Source organism: Sinohyriopsis cumingii, chromosome 2 (assembly GCF_028554795.1).
Source record: "Sinohyriopsis cumingii isolate HCF-2022 chromosome 2, ASM2855479v2, whole genome shotgun sequence".
Taxonomy (NCBI): Eukaryota; Metazoa; Mollusca; class Bivalvia; order Unionida; family Unionidae; genus Sinohyriopsis; species Sinohyriopsis cumingii.
The window spans coordinates 6,697,743-6,717,728 of NC_142962.1; the positions used below are offsets into that span (position 1 = coordinate 6,697,743).

Consider the following 19,986-nt stretch of genomic DNA (forward strand, 5'->3'; position numbering starts at 1 on the left):
TAACTAAAAATATGGACCTTTTCGACCTCACTTGTGTATTTGATTTTTTTAAGATTTTTTATACTAGGTCGCTGATTGTGGCATTTAATTTGTACATAAAAACTAGCCCCGGCCCCCTTAATTATACTTTATGGGATTTACACTTAATAAGAAAAATTACTGGGAGGCATTTTTCAACAACCTTCAAAGGTTATTTACACTTGGGAAGCAAATCCTTCCTAATTCTCGAGACCAAAGGTTGAAAGTCATTTGGGGTTCCATTTGAGAAGTCTACTTTCTTTAAGTTTCCTGTACCAAACTTTTTTCTCCAAATTCGTAGTCACATTACGTTTGAGGGAAGGCAGCACCCTGCTGCAATGACTCAATGGTTTTAAATGATGAAACATAAAAGAGCAAAACCAATTCAACAAATAATTTCTTTCCCTTTCCTACAATACAGTGTGAAAATTTAAAAAAGAACTTACAGTATTGTGAATTAAAACCCAAATAGTCCTAAAAGTTCGATCAATAATCCAAATGTATGATGTTCCTATTTAATTCCACTGGTATTCCAAAAAAATTCTGATACTGAATGTGCTGATGTGCCATTAGTCTCAAATGTGCTAATGTGTCAATGGCATTAATGAGTGTGGTGATGTGCTAAAAGTCTTTTGATGTATCACAATAATATAATCCAAAATGTCCTTGTCTGAATTCACTATAATTGCAAATTAATGTTTTAGTCCAAGAATATTACTGAGCACTTTATCATTCCAGTGAATACTAATTTGAATAAATAAATCCAACCAAATTAAAAACTGAACACAACAATAAAACTGATTGTGCTTCGGATGTTATGACCAGAATGAATAATCGCAATGTAAACAAGAGTTACGACCAGAATGAATAATCCCAATGTAAACAAGAGTATATACCCTCTACTTGACCCAGGTTGCAATTAAAATTTTCTGCAAATACTCTGTCAATAGGAAATTTCCATTCAAGAAGTCAAAGGTCAGAATCAAACTGTATCTTTAACTCAACTGAAGTAAAAATGTTTGATATTAATAATGATCTGAATATTTAATCTATTCTCATGGAGAAATATTAGCTAAGTATTATGCTGTTTACAAAATGTCAATAGCCAGGTACACATAAACTTGATTTTGGACAAGGTCAAGTACAAACTATAGATATAAATGACATATAATCATTAAGAAAACCCAACAAACAATACAAATTAAATACACATAACACCACTGTAACTATGATTCATAGATAAAAGGTTAAAATCACAGGATATGAAATTGCAAAATTATGTTAAGCTGATATTTGTAAAAGCTACAGTCAAGTCACGCGATCAGTCACAATCCTGCTAGCTTATTTCTTATATGTTTTGAGACAACTCCCTGCTGGTACGGCTAACCTGTTTAATCTCCAGTAATATAATATCAATGTGCTTGTGCCATGTGATATGTATATAGATGTCAACAAAGTGAATCAGTACTTTTTAAATCTAGAATAGCAGTTTTAGGAACAAAAATACAGTTAGTCTTGTTGACAAAATAAATGAAATAATATGCTGCTTAATTACCTTAATATAAAAAGAAATCTAAAACAGTATACAGTAAAGTCTGTCTTGAGAGACCACTGCTATAAGAGACCACCTGTTCTGAGAGATCAGAATCTCCTTGCACAGATTTATTGATTATATAGTGTTATCCTGTTATCAGAGACCACCTGTCTTGAGAGACCTTTAATTTTTGGCAGAAGTGGTGGTCTTTCAAGACAGGTTCTAATGTATTATATTAACTTAGTCATTGAGATCAATCTGCATGTCCCTGAGGTCTGTTTATAATCAGATATGTGTACACTTCAGCAACATATATAATTATTCTCCAACATCAATGATAAAAAACAATTATCACTTTGACTTTCTTGTTAGAGAAAGCCATCTTTGTTACGATCTACATACAGTACCATGAAAACAATTGATATATCATGTGGCAGTCTACAGGCCTCAATTTTGTTTTCTTTTGAGAATTTATAGTTAAGAGCTTTTTGAGGGTCATGATCAAAGGAGGCCTTGTGTTGTGACCAGGAAAGTCATATGACTGATTCCAACATACGACTTATCCATCACGTCCAGTTTTAATGAATCATATTTACAAGCTGTCAAACTGCAATCTGCCAATACATACTACAATCTGCCAATACATACTGCACTGGAAGATCAGGATCTATGCTTTGTTCTACTTATTAGTCCAGACAAACTGTACAGTCACAGATCTGCCAGTGCATGATGTGGCAGCACATATGGATCAAGTTTATATATATATATATATATATATATATATATATATATATATATATATATATATATATATATATATATATATATATGGTATATTCCATTTTAATGGTCACAAATGTGCACAAACTCATGCATATACACAAAACTGTCTTTAAAGACCACTGCCACGAGAGACCACCTGCCCTGAAAGACCAGATTCTCAATGCACAGGCTTTCTTATTATGTAGTATTATGACCTCTCATGAGACCACCTATCTTGACGGAACATTAATTTTGGGGGATGAGAGTGTGTGTCTTTCAACACATTCTAAGGAGAGCAGGTGCAACCCTCTCCTATCAATGACTGGATGGAACCTCAGGTATGTGTATTGTAAGCTGCCATCTACTTTGTTATCAAAAGATGTCATGTGGTGTGGCATTAGACCTTAAGAAGTTGTATACCAGTACTACTCACTGATTCGGGTCAGCCCGAACATACCTGAATGTCTTAGTCAAAGCCAAATTTCATATAAATGCCCAACTTTATTTCTCGTATGCAAGTCACAGAGTATTTCACAAAGTCATCATATTGCCTTTTGAAAAGCATTACAGTATTCTCCATGAATGTCCCACTGTTTCCTTATAGAACTGCACTGTAGATTTAAAATATAATTCAACTGATTCGTTTCAGTAAGCACTATAAATGACATTAAGATTTGTTGGCTGCTTGTATGTTGGTAGGAGATGTGGTGAAATCCTGGGACAGGAAATTAGTATCTGAATAAACACTGTTCAGCGTGCTGTTTTGAATTAAATTAATTCTGAGCACACTTTTGGACTATGTATGTAAAAAAAAAATGCACATTGACAACATCATAAGCAACATTCATCATATATATATATATATATATATATATATATATATATATATATATATATATATATAAAAAATACTAGAAAAATTGGTTCCCTCTATTTTGGGAGCTCTCTACTCTGGTGGTCCATTCACTCTCTGCTAATATGACATATGGTCCCATAACACGATACATGTGTAAGATTCATTTTTGAGACATGACAGACACCGATAAAGCTTAGTGGTTTTAGTTCCAAGAAAATCCTATGACATTTATGACAGACACAAAGAATAGATGATGGTATTAGTTCCAAGAAAATCAAGATCATGTTTAAGACAGACACCAAGAATTCATGGTGATATTAGTTCCAAAAAAATCATGATGATGTTAATGACAAACACCAAGAATGCATAGTGATATTAGTTTCAAGAAAATCATGATGATGTTAATGACAGACACCAATAATGCATGGTGGTATTAGTTCCAAGAAAATCATGATGATGTTCAAGACAGACACCAATAATGCATGGTGGTATTAGTTCCAAGAAAATCAAGATGATGTTAATGACAGACACCAATAATGCATGGTGGTATTAGTTCCAAGAAAATCATGATGATGTTAATGACAGACACCAATAATGCATAGTGGTATTAGTTCCAAGAAAATCATGATGATGTTAATGACAGACACCAATAATGCATGGTGGTATTCCAAGAAAATAATAATGATATTCATGACAAACACCAAGAATGCATGGTGGTATTAGTTCCAAAAAATCTGACAGACACCAATAATGCATGGTGGTATTAGTTCCAAGAAAAATCATGATGATGTTAATGACAGACACCAATAATGCATGGTGGTATTCCAAGAAAATAATAATGATATTCATGACAAACACCAAGAATGCATGGTGGTATTAGTTCCAAAAAATCTGACAGACACCAATAATGCATGGTGGTATTAGTTCCAAGAAAAATCATGATGATGTTAATGACAGACACCAATAATGCATGGTGGTATTCCAAGAAAATAATAATGATATTCATGACAATCACTAACAATGCATGGCAGTACTATTTCCAAGAAAATCATGATGGTATTCATTTCAGATCATAAGAGTATGAATTTTGCAGATATCATTGTAACAAATAACAGGTAAATTCTGCAGACATCAGTGTATCATGTTTAAATTGATACATGCAATTTTGTATTGGGTTAAATCTCTAACATGCTTAAGGATGCTAGAACTTGAATGCATCTGGTACGGACATGAATAACTCAGTTGGGCAAAAATGGTCATTGGGTAAATACTGGGTTTTATCCAAATGCCAAGGGTTGAATGTTACATTAACAGCATTTGTACTTGTTGAAATATCTGTCTTAAGTTGAAACTATGCAAAAATCAGTATACTAAGGAAAAGCAGGAACATAAAAATTTTTTCAACCCAACCCAAGATGAGCAGGTGTTAATAATGGCAGTTAGATAAACTTGAGTTCTGACTGGATAAGTTAATGGTTAGGGTGCATTTCCCAGGTGAAGTCTCGCATTTAATACTGAATTACAACATGCAACAGACACTCGGGTTTTTGCACGAGGTGAAAGGTCTTGACTTTGGGGATGGCAGTGTTTCCCTCTACGAAAATTTGTGCATCAGGGATGCATTCTGGAGAAAACTGATGCACACGTTTTGTTGCAGTGCATTTTTTTGATACAATGGATTCGCATAAATCAATCAGAATTTATTTAATATCCAATGCTTTGGATGAGGATTGGCATCATGTATACTTCAAGCAGAGGCATAGTCTGGTTCCCTGCTTCATATGCTCCCTGCATTGCCCTCTGCTATTCGTATAGCAGAGTACACCACAGGGAGCATAAGAAACAGGGAACCAGACTAGCATAGGCAATGTTATAACAGAGTAGCTTCCCCATATCTCGTGAGTTCTCACATGATTTCCATCAAGCTTATCAAGAAGTCATCCAGATGTTTAATGTCAATGCTTGTTGCACTAGAAAGTGATCACCAGATTAAAATGACTTAGACTAAAAATCATTAGCGAAGAAAGAAGCAGAACACAAAAGAGTAGCTTTGGATCGAACTTTAATTAAAAAAACGGAGAAAATAATTCCCTTGACTGGAATACAGCACATCCATTAGGATGATTGGGAACACTGCATAAACGAATAATCCTTTCATGACAGGGTTTAAGAATTTTAAAAAATCTGCCCTTGTTCACCACTAATGATTCTTAATCTAAGTTGTTTTAATCTGATGATCACTTTCTAGTGCAGCTAGCATTGATGTTAAACATCTGGACGACATCTCGATGAGCTTGATGGAAATCGTGTGTGTGTTCCTGAGTTCGGGAAGCTACTCCGTCATAACATTACTTATGCTAGTCTGGTTCACTGTTTCTTATGCTACCTGCATTGCACTCTGCTATATGAATAGTGGAGTGCAACGCAGGGAGCATACTAAACAGGGAACCAGACTATGCCTATGCTCAAAGTATACATGATGCCATCCCTCATCCAAAGCATTGGATATTTAAAAAATCCTGATCGATTTATGCAAATCCTTTGCATAAAAAAACGCACAGCGTGTGTCCCTGATGTACAAATGTGCACAAAGGGAAACACTGCTGGTTCAATAACAATATATAAATGTTCTTAGATTATTCTGCATTATACATTTATTTCCCTTATTGCTATGATGCAACTTGTACTATCTTCAGGAAAAATGCCTGAGAAATTACTTATCTGTAAGTTATATACAAGTTCCAAAATCATAAACAAAATATTTTTTAAAACAAATTTCACATATGTCCATCAAGGATAGACAGTCTCACTCAAGGTCATAAATACAGATTTGGATCAGACCCCAAATGAGGTCATGTGACTGCATCCCCAAACTACTTTTTTAACTTCTTTCTTACTTAAAAATGCTTGGTTTGATATGCTGATGTTATGGGGACGTTTAACTCTTTATTGGCTATATCATGCAAAGGGAATGGGATGTTAGAACCATTCCCAATGAACACACAGAGGCAACTGACCCAGGCTTTTCTAGATGGATATTCCAACCCACAACCCTTGGATTTTGATGTTCATCCAACTAGGCTACCATAACTCCCATCTTTCTCAATGAGACCTCTGAGAAATAGAACTCTTAGACTAAATGTTATTAAAAAAATTATTTGACTTTTGACCTCTTCAAGAAGCTCTAGGAAAAGGCCCAAATACTCCTCACATAGATGGTTGTCACAATGGTAACCTATGTACGACGTTTGGTAAATTTCCATCCATCAATTTCACACAAAGATTTTTGCATGGATAGACTGAACAGGCAAACAGAGTCACAATATCTCAAGCTGAAGCGTGGGTAACAGAATGGACAATTTATGCAAAGTGACAGGAATTAGCATTTGTTATAAAATACGTCATAAATTATACCATTAACTAACTAGCTGTTTATTGAAGAATCACACTTAAATGAACTGATGCTGTGTAACTGATGCTGTGTAACTGATGATGTGTAACTGATGCTGTGTAACTGATGCTCATTAAAATTGCAGCTGTGTCTTTTTTCTTACTTCTCTTGAAACAGAAGAGACCACAAACACAGTAATTTCATCTGGTAAGGAAATCAACTTGTTTTCAGATCTTACCAAGACAAATGCTTTTACTGGATTTGATTGTACTAGAACATAGTTGGGTTAACAGTTGAATTGTGAAGTGGGTGGGGAATTAATAACTGTGTAAATTGTAATCACTGACAGCAGACTCTAGTTGCAATAAGTTAAATCTCTCTCTCTCTCTTTCCAGTTAAGTGTAAGATCAACATCTTCAACACCATGAGCAACATGAACCAAAAATATAAAGTTTGTGGGCCATACATGATATATACAAATATTTTAGTAATTATACTATAATTATATAACTGACTTCTTGTGTGAGCATGGGTCACAAACATGACCAGCAGGTGTAGCTGGATCACTATGATATAAACTATACCAGTCTTATGTGGACTTAAGATGCTGGTTATTTCCCTGCATAATAAAGGACACTGTACCATGTAACACATTTAATAAATGTTAACTTACAAATAGGAAATATTTGTTATGATCCTGTTCACTTCCTTGCATCTTGCTTAACTTAAAGTACACAGGTTTCCTGTAAATATCTTGATACCAGTCAATTTTCACTGGAAAGACCAGATCTAGATGCAAACAACTTGACAAACAATGCATACAGCAAGATTCTATTGCTTTCAAATTATGCAAAAGAATTGTAAACATTTAGTTTGAAGTGCCAGTGCATTAATCATGTTGTAAGGAAAGTCCCTGTTTATGATGGTGCATAAAATCAATGTAAACTATCATGAAAAGTTCCAGATATTCCATGCACATTTGAAATTAAAGTAATTCGATAAATGTAAGAAATTAACTCAAACAGAATCATCTAACTGAATCCCCTCTAATTGATCTTGGTCACTAAGCTGTTTGACATATTGTAAAAGACATGATTAACATCCTGTTGACTAAGCATCAGTCTGGTAAAGTAAGTTTATTTTGCAGTGCCCTTCATCCAATTTGTTAGAAATACAATTGGTTCCCCAAACCAGGGAGTAAAATACTCAATTTAAGAAACTCTTCTTGAGTTCAGGAAAGACAAATGTGCATACAATTATACACATAAAAAAACCCTGAGACCATTCTGGATCCTGCTTCAATTAAATGAAACCTGACCATTAAAGACAAAATTGTACTGTCTATTAGCTATTCCATACAGAATACATGCTGTATATTTTAGTTTTTGCTGTGATCAGAGTCTTGGTGGAAATTATATTTTTTAGGCTTGACTTATTTTCTTTGCAGTATTTTCAGGTTTAATGGCAATTTTAATTCACCATCAAAAACATGGTTTGATAAAAATACAGTGGAAAGGTAACTACAGTACTGCAATGTCTGAAATATTTTGCCATAACCAAGGTATGAATCTAATACTCATGTAATCACAAACTGCACACTGATCATGGAAAATGCAAGTTGAGATTTCAAGCTGTTGCTTCTGTTATGGGTGATACTTTTTCAGCAAATCATTTTTAAAACTCCTTAAAGTATCTAAATTCAGTAAAAATACACTTGCAAAATGTAAAATGAATCTTGCTTATTTATTTACCCCTTTAGTATGACATGTGCTGTTTAGCCTGTACTGTAGCCATCACATGTACCAACTGACAACACTGGTCAACAGTGAAATCATTACTGACTTGAAAAGGCCCTAATCTGTAGTATTTTGGTGTGCCGAACACGAATATAACCGTGAAAAATTTGTATTGGCTCTCGTTTTGAAGATATTCATATACCTCATTTTCTATGTTTCACTGTGTAAATTTCTCCAGTAGGACTGCAGCAACATCCGGAATAATGATGTAACATTGCATAATACCATCATGCTCACATCATCCACAGTTGATTGCATCATTTTCTGATGCAATGCAATACTAATGCCATGCGGCTGCTGAAGTAAGTTGACGTCAGCAGTGTACTATACATGTGTAGGCCTATTATACTAATGCCAGGCGGCTGCTGAAGCTGACGTAAGCAGTGTACTATATAAAGCCCAATCAGATAGGTTCAGCATTTAAAATATTTTAGACGTTGTGCGAGACAGTTCAAGCTACTGTTACATAAAACTTATTATTTTATCCATTTACGTACAATAAAGAACAGTAATGCCTCGAAAGTGTGTTAATACCGCGGACAATTTTTGCTATATTTGTGGGGAAGTGACATTTGCCAACCAGAAGAAAAGTATCAATTCTCAAGTGAAGAAGGCATATCATCTTTACTTCGGATGCAAGGTTGGTGACCAAGACAAGCCTTGGGCTCCGCATATATGCTGTGCTACATGTACAACACAGCTTTCACAGTGGTTGAATTGCAAAAGGTCATCAATGCCGTTTGCAGTCCCAATGGTGTGGAGAGAGCCAAGCAACCACCTAAATGACTGTTACTTCTGCTTGGTTCCTCCTCTTTCCGGCGGAATAACGAAGCAAAAGAAGTCGAGAATAGTCTACCCAAACATTCCGTCTGCATTGAGACCAGTTCCACATGGTGAGGGACTTCCTATTCCAGAACCTCCAGCAGAATATTCTCTTGATTCATCTGACGAAGACAAAGGTGAGTCGACCTGTTCTTCCCCTGGTCCATCAGCATGCAGTGATCCAGATTTTCACTGTGGTGCATCATCAACCCCACACAGAATAACACAGGAAGAACTAAATGACCTGATTCGTGATTTGGACTTATCAAAGAACAAGGCAGAATTGCTAGGATCAAGACTCCAACAATGGAATCTTCTAGAAGAAGATGTCACAATTAATGCATATCGAAAGCGCCACCAGCAATTGGAGCCTTTCTTCAGAAAGGAAAGTAATCTGATATTCTGTTCCGATATTGAGGGCCTCATGAATGCTTTAAAAATCACTCATGACCCACAAGAATGGAGACTATTTGTGGACTCTTCGAAACTGAGTCTCAAGGCTGTGCTTTTGCACAATGGAAACATTCTTCCATCTATTCCAGTAGCGTATGCTGTCCACATGAAAGAGACATACGATAACTTAAGGCAGCTACTGAATTCCATTGAGTATAACAAGTACAGCTGGCACCTCTGTGGTGACTTGAAGGTAGTTGCCCTTTTAATGGGACTGCAGCAAGGATATACAAAATACATGTGTTTCTTATGCGAGTGGGATAGCCGAGCAAGGGAAATGCACTACATGAGGAAGGAATGGACTCACAGGCAGAATGTAGCCATTGGAGAGAAGAATATCCAACACCCAGTTCTGGTTGAGGCTCAGAAAATCTTGCTACCACCCCTTCACATCAAACTAGGTTTGATGAAGAACTTCGTGAAAGCCATTGACCGGACTTTGCCAGCATTCCGATACCTGCATGAAAAATTCCCTCGACTCAGCGAAGCAAAGATTAAAGAGGGAGTTTTTGTGGGTCCTCAGATTCGAGAGCTTTTCAAAGATGACCGGTTCAACAACTTGCTGGAAGGTGACGCGAAACAAGCATGGAATGCTTTTCGCCTAGTTTCTACAAACTTCCTCGGAAATGTTAGGGCAGAAAACTATAAGGAACTAGTAGAAGACATGTTGATGAAGTATAAGAAACTTGGCTGCAATATGTCTCTAAAGATTCACTTCCTTCATTCCCATTTGGATTTCTTTCCTAGCAACTGTGGTATTGTTAGTGATGAACACGGCGAACGTTTTCATCAAGATATCGCAACAATGGAACAAAGATACCAGGGAAAATGGTCCACTACAATGCTGGCTGACTACTGCTGGACACTCCTCAGAGATGCTCCCGAACAGCTGTACAAGAGACAAGCGAAGAAATCTAAGATGTAGTCAATGACTTGATTTTTTATAGGTAGGCTATTACAGTTGACCTTTTACTATTGGAATGCATTTCGTTATGTAAACATTAATTTCTTGCAGATTACAAAAAAACTAGAGCCAATTTTGCAATTTGACTGTCATATTCGTGTTCAGCACATAAAAATTGATAAGAATTGACTAATTTTATTTCAGTAACATGACTTTTGTAAAAATTTGTTGTCCAGTGCAATACAAAGTAGACTAGGACACAATAATTACATTCTAAGGAGATGCAAGATTCCTCTTTACTACCAAACAATTGTATCAATATGGAAATATTTCTTTGATATCTCCTCCGACAGCTTCCATATTTTGTACCAAGATAACTGCAGATATCTGTCACATGTTTTCTCCAGATTATCCACAGAAAACAAAATTGTTGTCCCTAATATTCAATCTAGTTAAGTTGATTACTGGTATTTATAAACTTATTATGGCCCAAAAACAAAATCAGTATGTGTGTAACCTTTATTTGATCAGTGCTATGTCATAATAACATATAAATGAACTAAACAGTATTAAAACAATGTTTCAGAACAAAATTCTGACTACAAACACATTTAAACATGTATCATTTGGTTTTTCTAAGATTCAGCAGTTGTGATTAACAGCTGTGAGATCTTGAATAGTTCTTGGGAAAAATCCAAATTTCTAACAGCCGTTTTGAGAAGGAATCTTGTGGGTATAAAAATGCTAATTTCTACCATTTCAAATTGTAGCTGGGGATATTTAATGCTTCATTAACCTCTGTATTTATTAATCTGTTTTTCCAATTTATATTGATTTAAAGGCTTCCAAGAAAACTTTTTTAAATGTAACAGTCACTTCTTGCTTTCTGATTTGTTCAAGTTCATCCTGGGAGTGGCCATCCCAAATTGTACAAGCATATTCTAAAATAGGCCAAACAAAGCTTCTGAAAGTTAATTCTTTCATTTTGTGAGCAGGATCATAATTTGGGTCTAAAAAGGTCTACAGTGTTATCTACCTTGGTACAAATTCCTTGAGTCTGAATGTTCCATTTCAGATCACTACTACATGTAATTGTGGTGCCTAAATATTTTATCTTGTTTTATAATTTAAAAAAGTTCCTTCCAAGGAAATTGTCATACCAAACTCATTTTATGAGATTTTTGTTCTTGTTATTTGCATTATATCACACACCTCTCTTTTGTCCCCATTTAAAAACCATGCTTCAGTTATAAACCAAATAAACCAACGACAAAAAAAATTACAAGTGAAACAGACAGAAAAGAGCTGTAGGTCCTTCTTGTTCCAAAACACAGTATAGATCAGAGGCATCCAACCCGTTTTGGCTAGGGGGGTGGGGTGGGGGACAAAACAGATACAGTGCTTAAGTTTGCTGACTGCATAAGCATGAATAGTTCCTTATCACTAATTATGGATATTAATTAAAATGCATATTTTTAAAAGGACTGCCTACATGGCCATGTGACACACAATGTGAATTACGGAGTGGGCTACATGGCCATGTGACACACAATGTGAAGCAAGGACTGCCTACATGACCATGTGACACACAATGTGAATTACGGACTGGGCTACATGTAGCCCAAAGGTTAGATACATGGTACAAATTAACACATTAAACTGGTGGGTTCCAAACGTTCCCAGTAGATATAAGATTTTGCAAGCTCATATTTTCTTCTATTAAAAATAAGTTCATTTTGAACCCTGACAACAATTTCCATAGTGACATAAAGTAGCCTTTATGAGTAGTCAGTTGTGTGTATGTGTGTATATATATATATATATATATATATATAACCTATGAAACTTTACCTTTATTTACTGGTGGTACTTGTACAAGTTTGACCAATTATCACATTTTATCTGAAAAGGGTTCAAATTAATGTAATTATATATCAGCTGTCACCTGATTAAAAACAAGGTATTCACAGCTATCTGATTCATATTGCTCTTGTTCATTTACAGCCTTGTGCTAACATTACTGCAGCCAAATATAACCTGCTGGTGCTCACAGCCCAGATAAATTAACTTTGTTTCCAAATTTAGATCTTGTTCCAAGCCATCCTTCATTCCGTACTTGGCACTCAGGCTAACAATGTTCCAAGACTTGTCACAATGATGGGTATTATGGTTAGGTATCCCTGTAATGCAATTACCTTACACCTATAGATGATTTATATTAAAATACACGACAAACAAGATGAAAATATAGCAAAAAGAGGCAGACAAGCTACAGTGGGCCTAAAAGACTGGAGGAGGACGAAAATAGATCATACAAGCTACAATGGGCCTAAAAGACTGGAGGAGGACGAAAATAGATCATACAAGCTACAATGGGCCTAAAAGACTGGAGGAGGACGAAAATAGATCATACAAGCTATAATGGGCCTAAAAGACTGAAGGAGGACGAAAATAGAACATACAAGCTACAATGGGCCTAAAAGACTGGAGAAGGATGAAAATAGATCATACAAGCTACAATGGGCCTAAAAGACTGGAGAAGGATGAAAATAGATCATACAAGCTACAATGGGCCTAAAAGACTGGAGGAGGATGAAAATAGATCATACAAGCTACAATGGGCCTAAAAGACTGGAGGAGGACGAAAATAGATCATACAAGCTACAATGGGCCTAAAAGACTGGAGGAGGACAAAAATAGATCATACAAGCTACAATGGGCCTAAAAGACTGGAGGAGGACGAAAATAGATCATACAAGCTACAATGGGCCTAAAAGACTGGAGGAGGACGAAAATAGATCATACAAGCTACAATGGGCCTAAAAGACTGGAGGAGGATGAAAATAGATCATACAAGCTACAATGGGCCTAAAAGACTGGAGGAGGATGAAAATAGATCATACAAGCTACAATGGGCCTAAAAGACTGGAGGAGGACGAAAATAGATCATACAAGCTACAATGGGCCTAAAAGACTGGAGGAGGACGAAAATAGATCATACAAGCTACAATGGGCCTAAAAGACTGGAGGAGGACGAAAATAGATCATACAAGCTACAATGGGCCTAAAAGACTGGAGGAGGACGAAAATAGATCATACAAGCTACAATGGGCCTAAAAGACTGGAGGAGGACGAAAATAGATCATACAAGCTACAATGGGCCTAAAAGACTAGAGGAGGCCTAAAATAGATCATACAAGCAAAAATAGAAGAAAAAAGAGGCCTAAATGAAGTGACATGAAGCTTAATATCTGGATGGATGGATGGATGGATGGAAGGATGGATGGCAAATCAGCTCAATAAAAAATATGATAATAAGGGCAAAGTTGTACAAATGTAAAAATAAAGAACTGCACACAAATTTTTGGGAAGATAATCCTTTCCACAACAAGATAAACATGACATACTGCAAGAAAATATAAAGATAAAGATACTAAAATTCCATAAAATGTACATAAAACAGAAGATGAAGTTCAAAGGTATAAAGTGTAAAAAAAATATAGGTCACAGTTCTTTTTATGTGTGTGTGTGTGTGTGTCTGTGTGTGTTTGTGTATGATTTGGATTTTTAATGTGGCTTTAACAATTTTTCAGTCATGTCACTACAATGTCTGCAGTGTGGCGGATTATAGTGATGTCTAGCACTGGGGAATCATGCCGCAGACATTTAGCATGATGTCCTACACAGTCACATTATCCTGACACCAGGCCAACTAGTCCAAACACAAACCTCTTAATGCTCAGCACCAAGCGAGGAAGCTGTTAGTACCATTTATACATCTTTGGTATGACTCAGCTGGGGTTCGAACCTGCAACCTCCTGCATTCGAAGCTGATGCTCTAACCATTAGGCTACCAAAGCAGTCCAGTTTCTTTCATAAATATCATGGAAACTATCAACCATCAAATTTGATTCAAAGGGCCTGAAGCATTTCTCAACATACCTTGTTCAATTTCCATCTTTGCCCTTGATGTTTATTAGTATTACTTCTCATATATACTGGAAAGTGGTCACAACCTCTGAGATCATCACCAACTTTCCAAAAGAAGTCAGGTAAAAGAGATGGACTGCAGACAGTCAGATCAAAGACACAAGATCTTATGGCATGAAGCAAGTAGGTCTACAATTTATTATTTTAAAAAAATAAGATTGCATTCTGAAACAAACATTTCTATTTTCTTCCCTCTCTTACTGACTTCACTGCAACCCCAATATGTATAATAGCAATTAAAGTCAACCAGCAGAACAAACAACACTTTTAACTGTTCAATAACATGTTCAAGATAATATTTATTGATTTATTGGAGTAACTGGTATCATATATATATATTGGCAAAGTGTAATAGTTTTATGTTTGGGCACACAAATAAATATAGCCTGCAAATTAAGTAATGAAACTTGATCTGTGATGAGTTTTTAAATTCATGATGTTGGCCATCCCTCTATCAGCCTTATCGGTATTCCTTTAAAAGGTTTTGTACATTATTAAACCTTTTACATTAACTCCACATTTTCCTTCGAAAAGGTCTCCTGGAGGAAGACAGTAATGGGTCATGTTCTTTAAGCAAAACATGTATATTTCATCAATATTTGCCTTAAAGCCTTAGACACATAGAGAGCATCGGAGAATCCCTGTATCATGTCACAACTAAGTAGATACAAAGCTCTGGTTTGCAGAACCACTATGGCAGAGAAGGAAGCTGAACTCTCCTACTATGCAAATGTATTACAAATGAAGTGAGTACACACTATATGCAAAAGTTAAATGACATTAAAAGTTATAAAAGAATTGCATGATCCATTTTAAAGTCAAATCAGGATGGATAAGATTTGTCCTTTTTGTTAGTGTTTGGTTATTGCTACATATATTTTATAAGGAACTTCTGACATGATTTAGTCCAAACTGATATTTGTTACTGCTATTATTTATTACAAAACATTCTGAAGAAGTGTCATTAAATGATGAAGAGATTGATGAATACAAACTGTCACTGTCACTCTTATTAATGGATTATATCCTGTTATGTGCATACCGAGTGTTCTTTAATATCTCTTTCAGCTTACTGATATCAATATTTGGATTTAAATCATCCTTTCTATTTTCTTGCATCTCAGTTTTTATGATAAAGTATTTTTGTCAACAAGTCAAATTTGCTTAGATTTGTGGTAAAAACACTTGTAATTTACTGGAGTGACCAACTGTATAAAAAGTTGGTAAAGTTAATGTAAGCAGAAATTATTATTCTATTTCAGAGCATTGCTAGAATAGTCAAAAACAGAAGTACTTTTGGAAAATTGTCAAAACAACAATCATATCATCACCATATATTCCATCTAATTCTATCTAATATACTAAGATTATTATTTCTAAATATGTCTGTCATTATTTTCCCCAGTGGTATTAATTTCTTGAGCTAATGCTATTTTTTTCTCAGCAATTTATACTCACTAAAAATTTTCATGGTATTATTGAAAAACTTAACTTAATAGGCACCATAATCGAATCAAATGAGAAGGAAGACATCTTTTTCCAAATAATCATTGACATTATTAGCTATGGGGTTAAAAAACATAATTATTTGAAGTACACATGGTAGTAATTTAGGATGCAAGTCTATAAATTTTATCTTATAAAACACTGAATCTGACAGAGGAACATAGTCTCCAAAATTAACATCCTCATCAGTTTTAGAAGCTGTTTTATCAACTTTAAATCAAGCATGCAATCTGGGTTGCACAGTTAGTTGTCAAAATATGAAGTCACAAAAACCTGTTGTCTTTCTGACAACCAGGCTAGGAAACTCCTCACGGTGATATCGCTATTTATTGAGGTATAGGACTTTTAGGAAGATTCTCTGGTGTAGCATCGTTCTCCAATGTCCATACTTTCTAAACTTCCCAAGTTATAACTGAGCTTGATAGGATTGTCAGATCTTTTTAAAAGTCTAGTATATTCACTAATTCATATGATATTTAGTTTGGAGCATGCATCTGCATGCATGACAGCAGTCTGCTGCTCTTTTCATGGTCATAATCTAACCACGTTCTCGCTATTATATCTGGGTATATTTCATCACGATACTGTCAGGATTCCTTTTCCTTTTCTAAAACCGTGCTATCTTTAATCTGACTTAATCTGTGCTGATTATTAACTATCTAGTCTCTGAGAATAGATTTCATCATCCTGTATATCAAAAATGGTTATGACATTGTATGATACATGGTAGTGGCACTTCCATGATTTAATACTGAAATCACATTTACCTGTTGTGATCATCAAGTGTTGAACTACTATAAGTCATGATTCATTAGACTAGAAAGCATTGTGTAAGAAATGTGTCTGGGAGTGTTGCTTTCCTTCTGAACTTTAAGTTTCCTCCACCTGTACCCATTACCTTCGTTACAGCAAAAAGTCAATAATAGACGAAACAATTTGCCGCACAAGATTTTATGTTGAATGCATGTCACAGACACACATACACACACACACAGAATTTCTAGGGTCGGAACCGATACTAGTCCTACAATGTAAGATGCCTCAAATGTTATTTTTGTTCTGGTAGCATCAAAACAAACAAAAAAAATATCACGTGATAAGTCTTACGTTGTAGGACTACGTGAACAACTTGACAAGTGGTCAACAATGACGAAGATGACCGAAAACAACTTTCAAAAAGATACATAACGGTCAAATGTAGACGAACCGATAGTAAAATAATTTAAGTTTGGATTAAAATGACCATTAATTTACCCATCGTGTGTCTGATTCCTATGTTCTAACCCGGTGTCTGATGTCCTGACTTTTTATTTAACAAATGATGCAGCTAGGAACAGCTTCCGAGAAGCTACTCGACGGGAAATAACTCGAAATGGATTTAATGTAACTGTTTCTAGGGTAGATAACCTCGACAACTTGTCATTTCAATTTGCCTTGTGTCATTTTGCCCTGGGTCATTTTCTCCCTTATTACTTTCGCCAACAATCCCGTCCGCCAATAAAATATATTCCCCCAGAATCTAAATATCGTGAAATCATTGTAATCTTTGTTCATATATTTCGTAATGTGAGAGGAGAATATCTCTCTCTCTCTCTCTCTCTCTCTCTCTCTCTCTCTCTCTCATATCCATGCACGGAACGTCCATACGTTCAACAGATTTTTACGGTTTATATGAAAAGAAAAGGTAATGTGGAAAACAAATTGACACCGACTGACCAAAACATCTTCTTATTAACTAGTACTCACTTCTACTGGCCAACAACATAAACACCTTCTGACCAGCACCCCTATGAAAATTAAACATTGAGGGACACTGAAACCTTCAGTAGACGTTAAGCAAAGGAAAACAAACACACTTGGTATCCGATAAAGTTGCTTATCCAATTCTGCAATGCTATGTTGACGAAAGACAGTGAGATCGTTCTACAAAGTCAAACACGGCCAGAACATGGTGTAAGATAATGTTTTAGTACTTTAATAAGGTTATATTTTCTTTGAGAAAGTTACATTTTCTGCTTTTTTCCCTTCAAAACAGCAAGTTATAATATTCTGCTATTTGATTGATTTATTGATTCAAGAAATGGTATAAAAGAAAAGATTGCGAGATCTCGATACTCTATCAAACAAGGCTAGAATTTGGTGTAATGTAAATTTTCGTGCATTTTAAGAGTTATATTTTTTAAAACAGCCCAAAACATAAATTGTTCTGCTACTTTACCGATTAAGATTAATCGATCTTCGCTAGCCAAGGTTCTGATACGATAACCTATTTACACCCTGACGGATAGAACAGACATATAAGTTCCTTAACCTAGCATCATCTATTGGATTTCATGAGTTGCCTCTTTTAGTATGTAATGCCAACTAACCAATAGCGTAGTGCATCGTTCAACGGCCAAAAACGGTGGAGGCAATTGACTTTAAAAGGATACATTGTAATTTGTATGTGTGATTTAGATTTTTAACGTAGCTTTATAAATTTTCCAGTCATATCACTACAATGTCTGCAGTGTGGCAGTTTAAAGTGATGTCCAGCACTGGGGCATGATGCCGCAGACATGTAGCATGATGTCCCACCCAGTCACAGTATCCTGACACCAGGCCGACCAGTCTTAACAGCAATCTGTTAATGCCTATGATACTTTTTTTTTTAGAAAATAGTATGACCTTGACTGTTAGTTTTCAAACACCATGTGTTAATCTAAATCCTGACCTTGTTTCAGAATTTGTAGCAACCTTCGTAAACAAGTTCTATTTTTTTTTAAATGATTGGTTGTTTCCAAGGTCATGATGGGACTTTGTCTTTAATATATAAACAATTTTTGCATTATTTTTTATTTCTTTGAGTAAAAATGATTGGTATTCGTCAGGGCTACACTGGGTAAACGTGAGCTGTACCAAGTACTTGCTTCTATAAATTTCTAGAAGATGATGCCGTGACCGTTGTTTACGTTTTAGAAAGCCCATACAGCCCGTGTTTTGGAAAATTAATCAGTAGAAGTTGGGCTGTTAAACTGCTGTATGTTGTGCTGTTTGGAGTTATTTCAAATTACTTGGTTTGGAATTATTTAAAATTACTTGGATTCAAAAGGACTAATTCTGTTATTCTTCTGGAAAATACGTGTGCTCATGTAATATTGTGGAACAAGACAGTTTTTTTTATATCAAAATTTATTCAGCTATCAGAAACCGAGGTGATAATTTTTGTTTCTACAAGGAACTGTAGACTTCAACACTACATATTGCAGCATACGTCATTGTCTTCCATCTTGGATTCTTCGTTGGGATTCGAACATGAAATCATTTGAACATTCTGTTATTAGGACTTCAAATAATTTATTCTTGGATAATTCTCTGATTATTTTTGGATTTGATTCTATAAAACCGTAGTTAATATTTTTTTCATTTTTACAGAATTCTTCCAGGGAAATAAATTATTTTATTTTTCAAAGCTTGTCGTTTTCACTCTTTCTTGTATTACTGTTTATTCGAGCCTAAACAAGTGACATAAGACCAGCGAGGCAGATGTTAGTACCATTTTTAGAAGTCTTTGGTATGACTCGGCCGGGGTTTAAGCCCACGACCTCTCGCATCTGGGCCGGGTGCTCTAACCACTAGGCTACCGGAGCGGTCCAGATACATGGTAAGTTTAACATCGAAAGTATGACTATGTACCAGAGGGAAACTATTATAAGTATATTTGAATGAAAGGTATTTCTGCAAACACGGACCGGGAGTGGAAAATTGCTTATTTATCAGTCCATTCAAGTTGCATGCTCCCCTTGTTTCGATCTTGTAGGAACATTGTTCAAATGTGACCAACGTACTATTGATTGGATGCGGTGGCTTGCCGCCGTATCCTATGAAACTCATAGACCCGAAACACAGAAATAACAGCACGATACGCCAAGGTGTAGATAGGGTTGTCACATCGGAACCTTGTCTAGCGAATAT

At 35.6% G+C, this 19,986-nt stretch overlaps 1 protein-coding gene across 1 annotated transcript in view; it reads right to left on the reverse strand.

Moving 5' to 3' along the window:
* The window catches only part of LOC149804287 (ras guanyl-releasing protein 3-like), a 269,841-nt gene extending 252,479 nt beyond the window's left edge, over positions 1-17,362 (reverse strand). The window contains exon 1 of the mRNA XM_089938462.1: positions 17,287-17,362. The gene's annotated coding sequence lies outside the window, so the exon portion shown is untranslated. The remainder of the gene's footprint in view (positions 1-17,286) is intronic.
* Between the last annotated feature and the right edge of the window lie 2,624 nt (positions 17,363-19,986).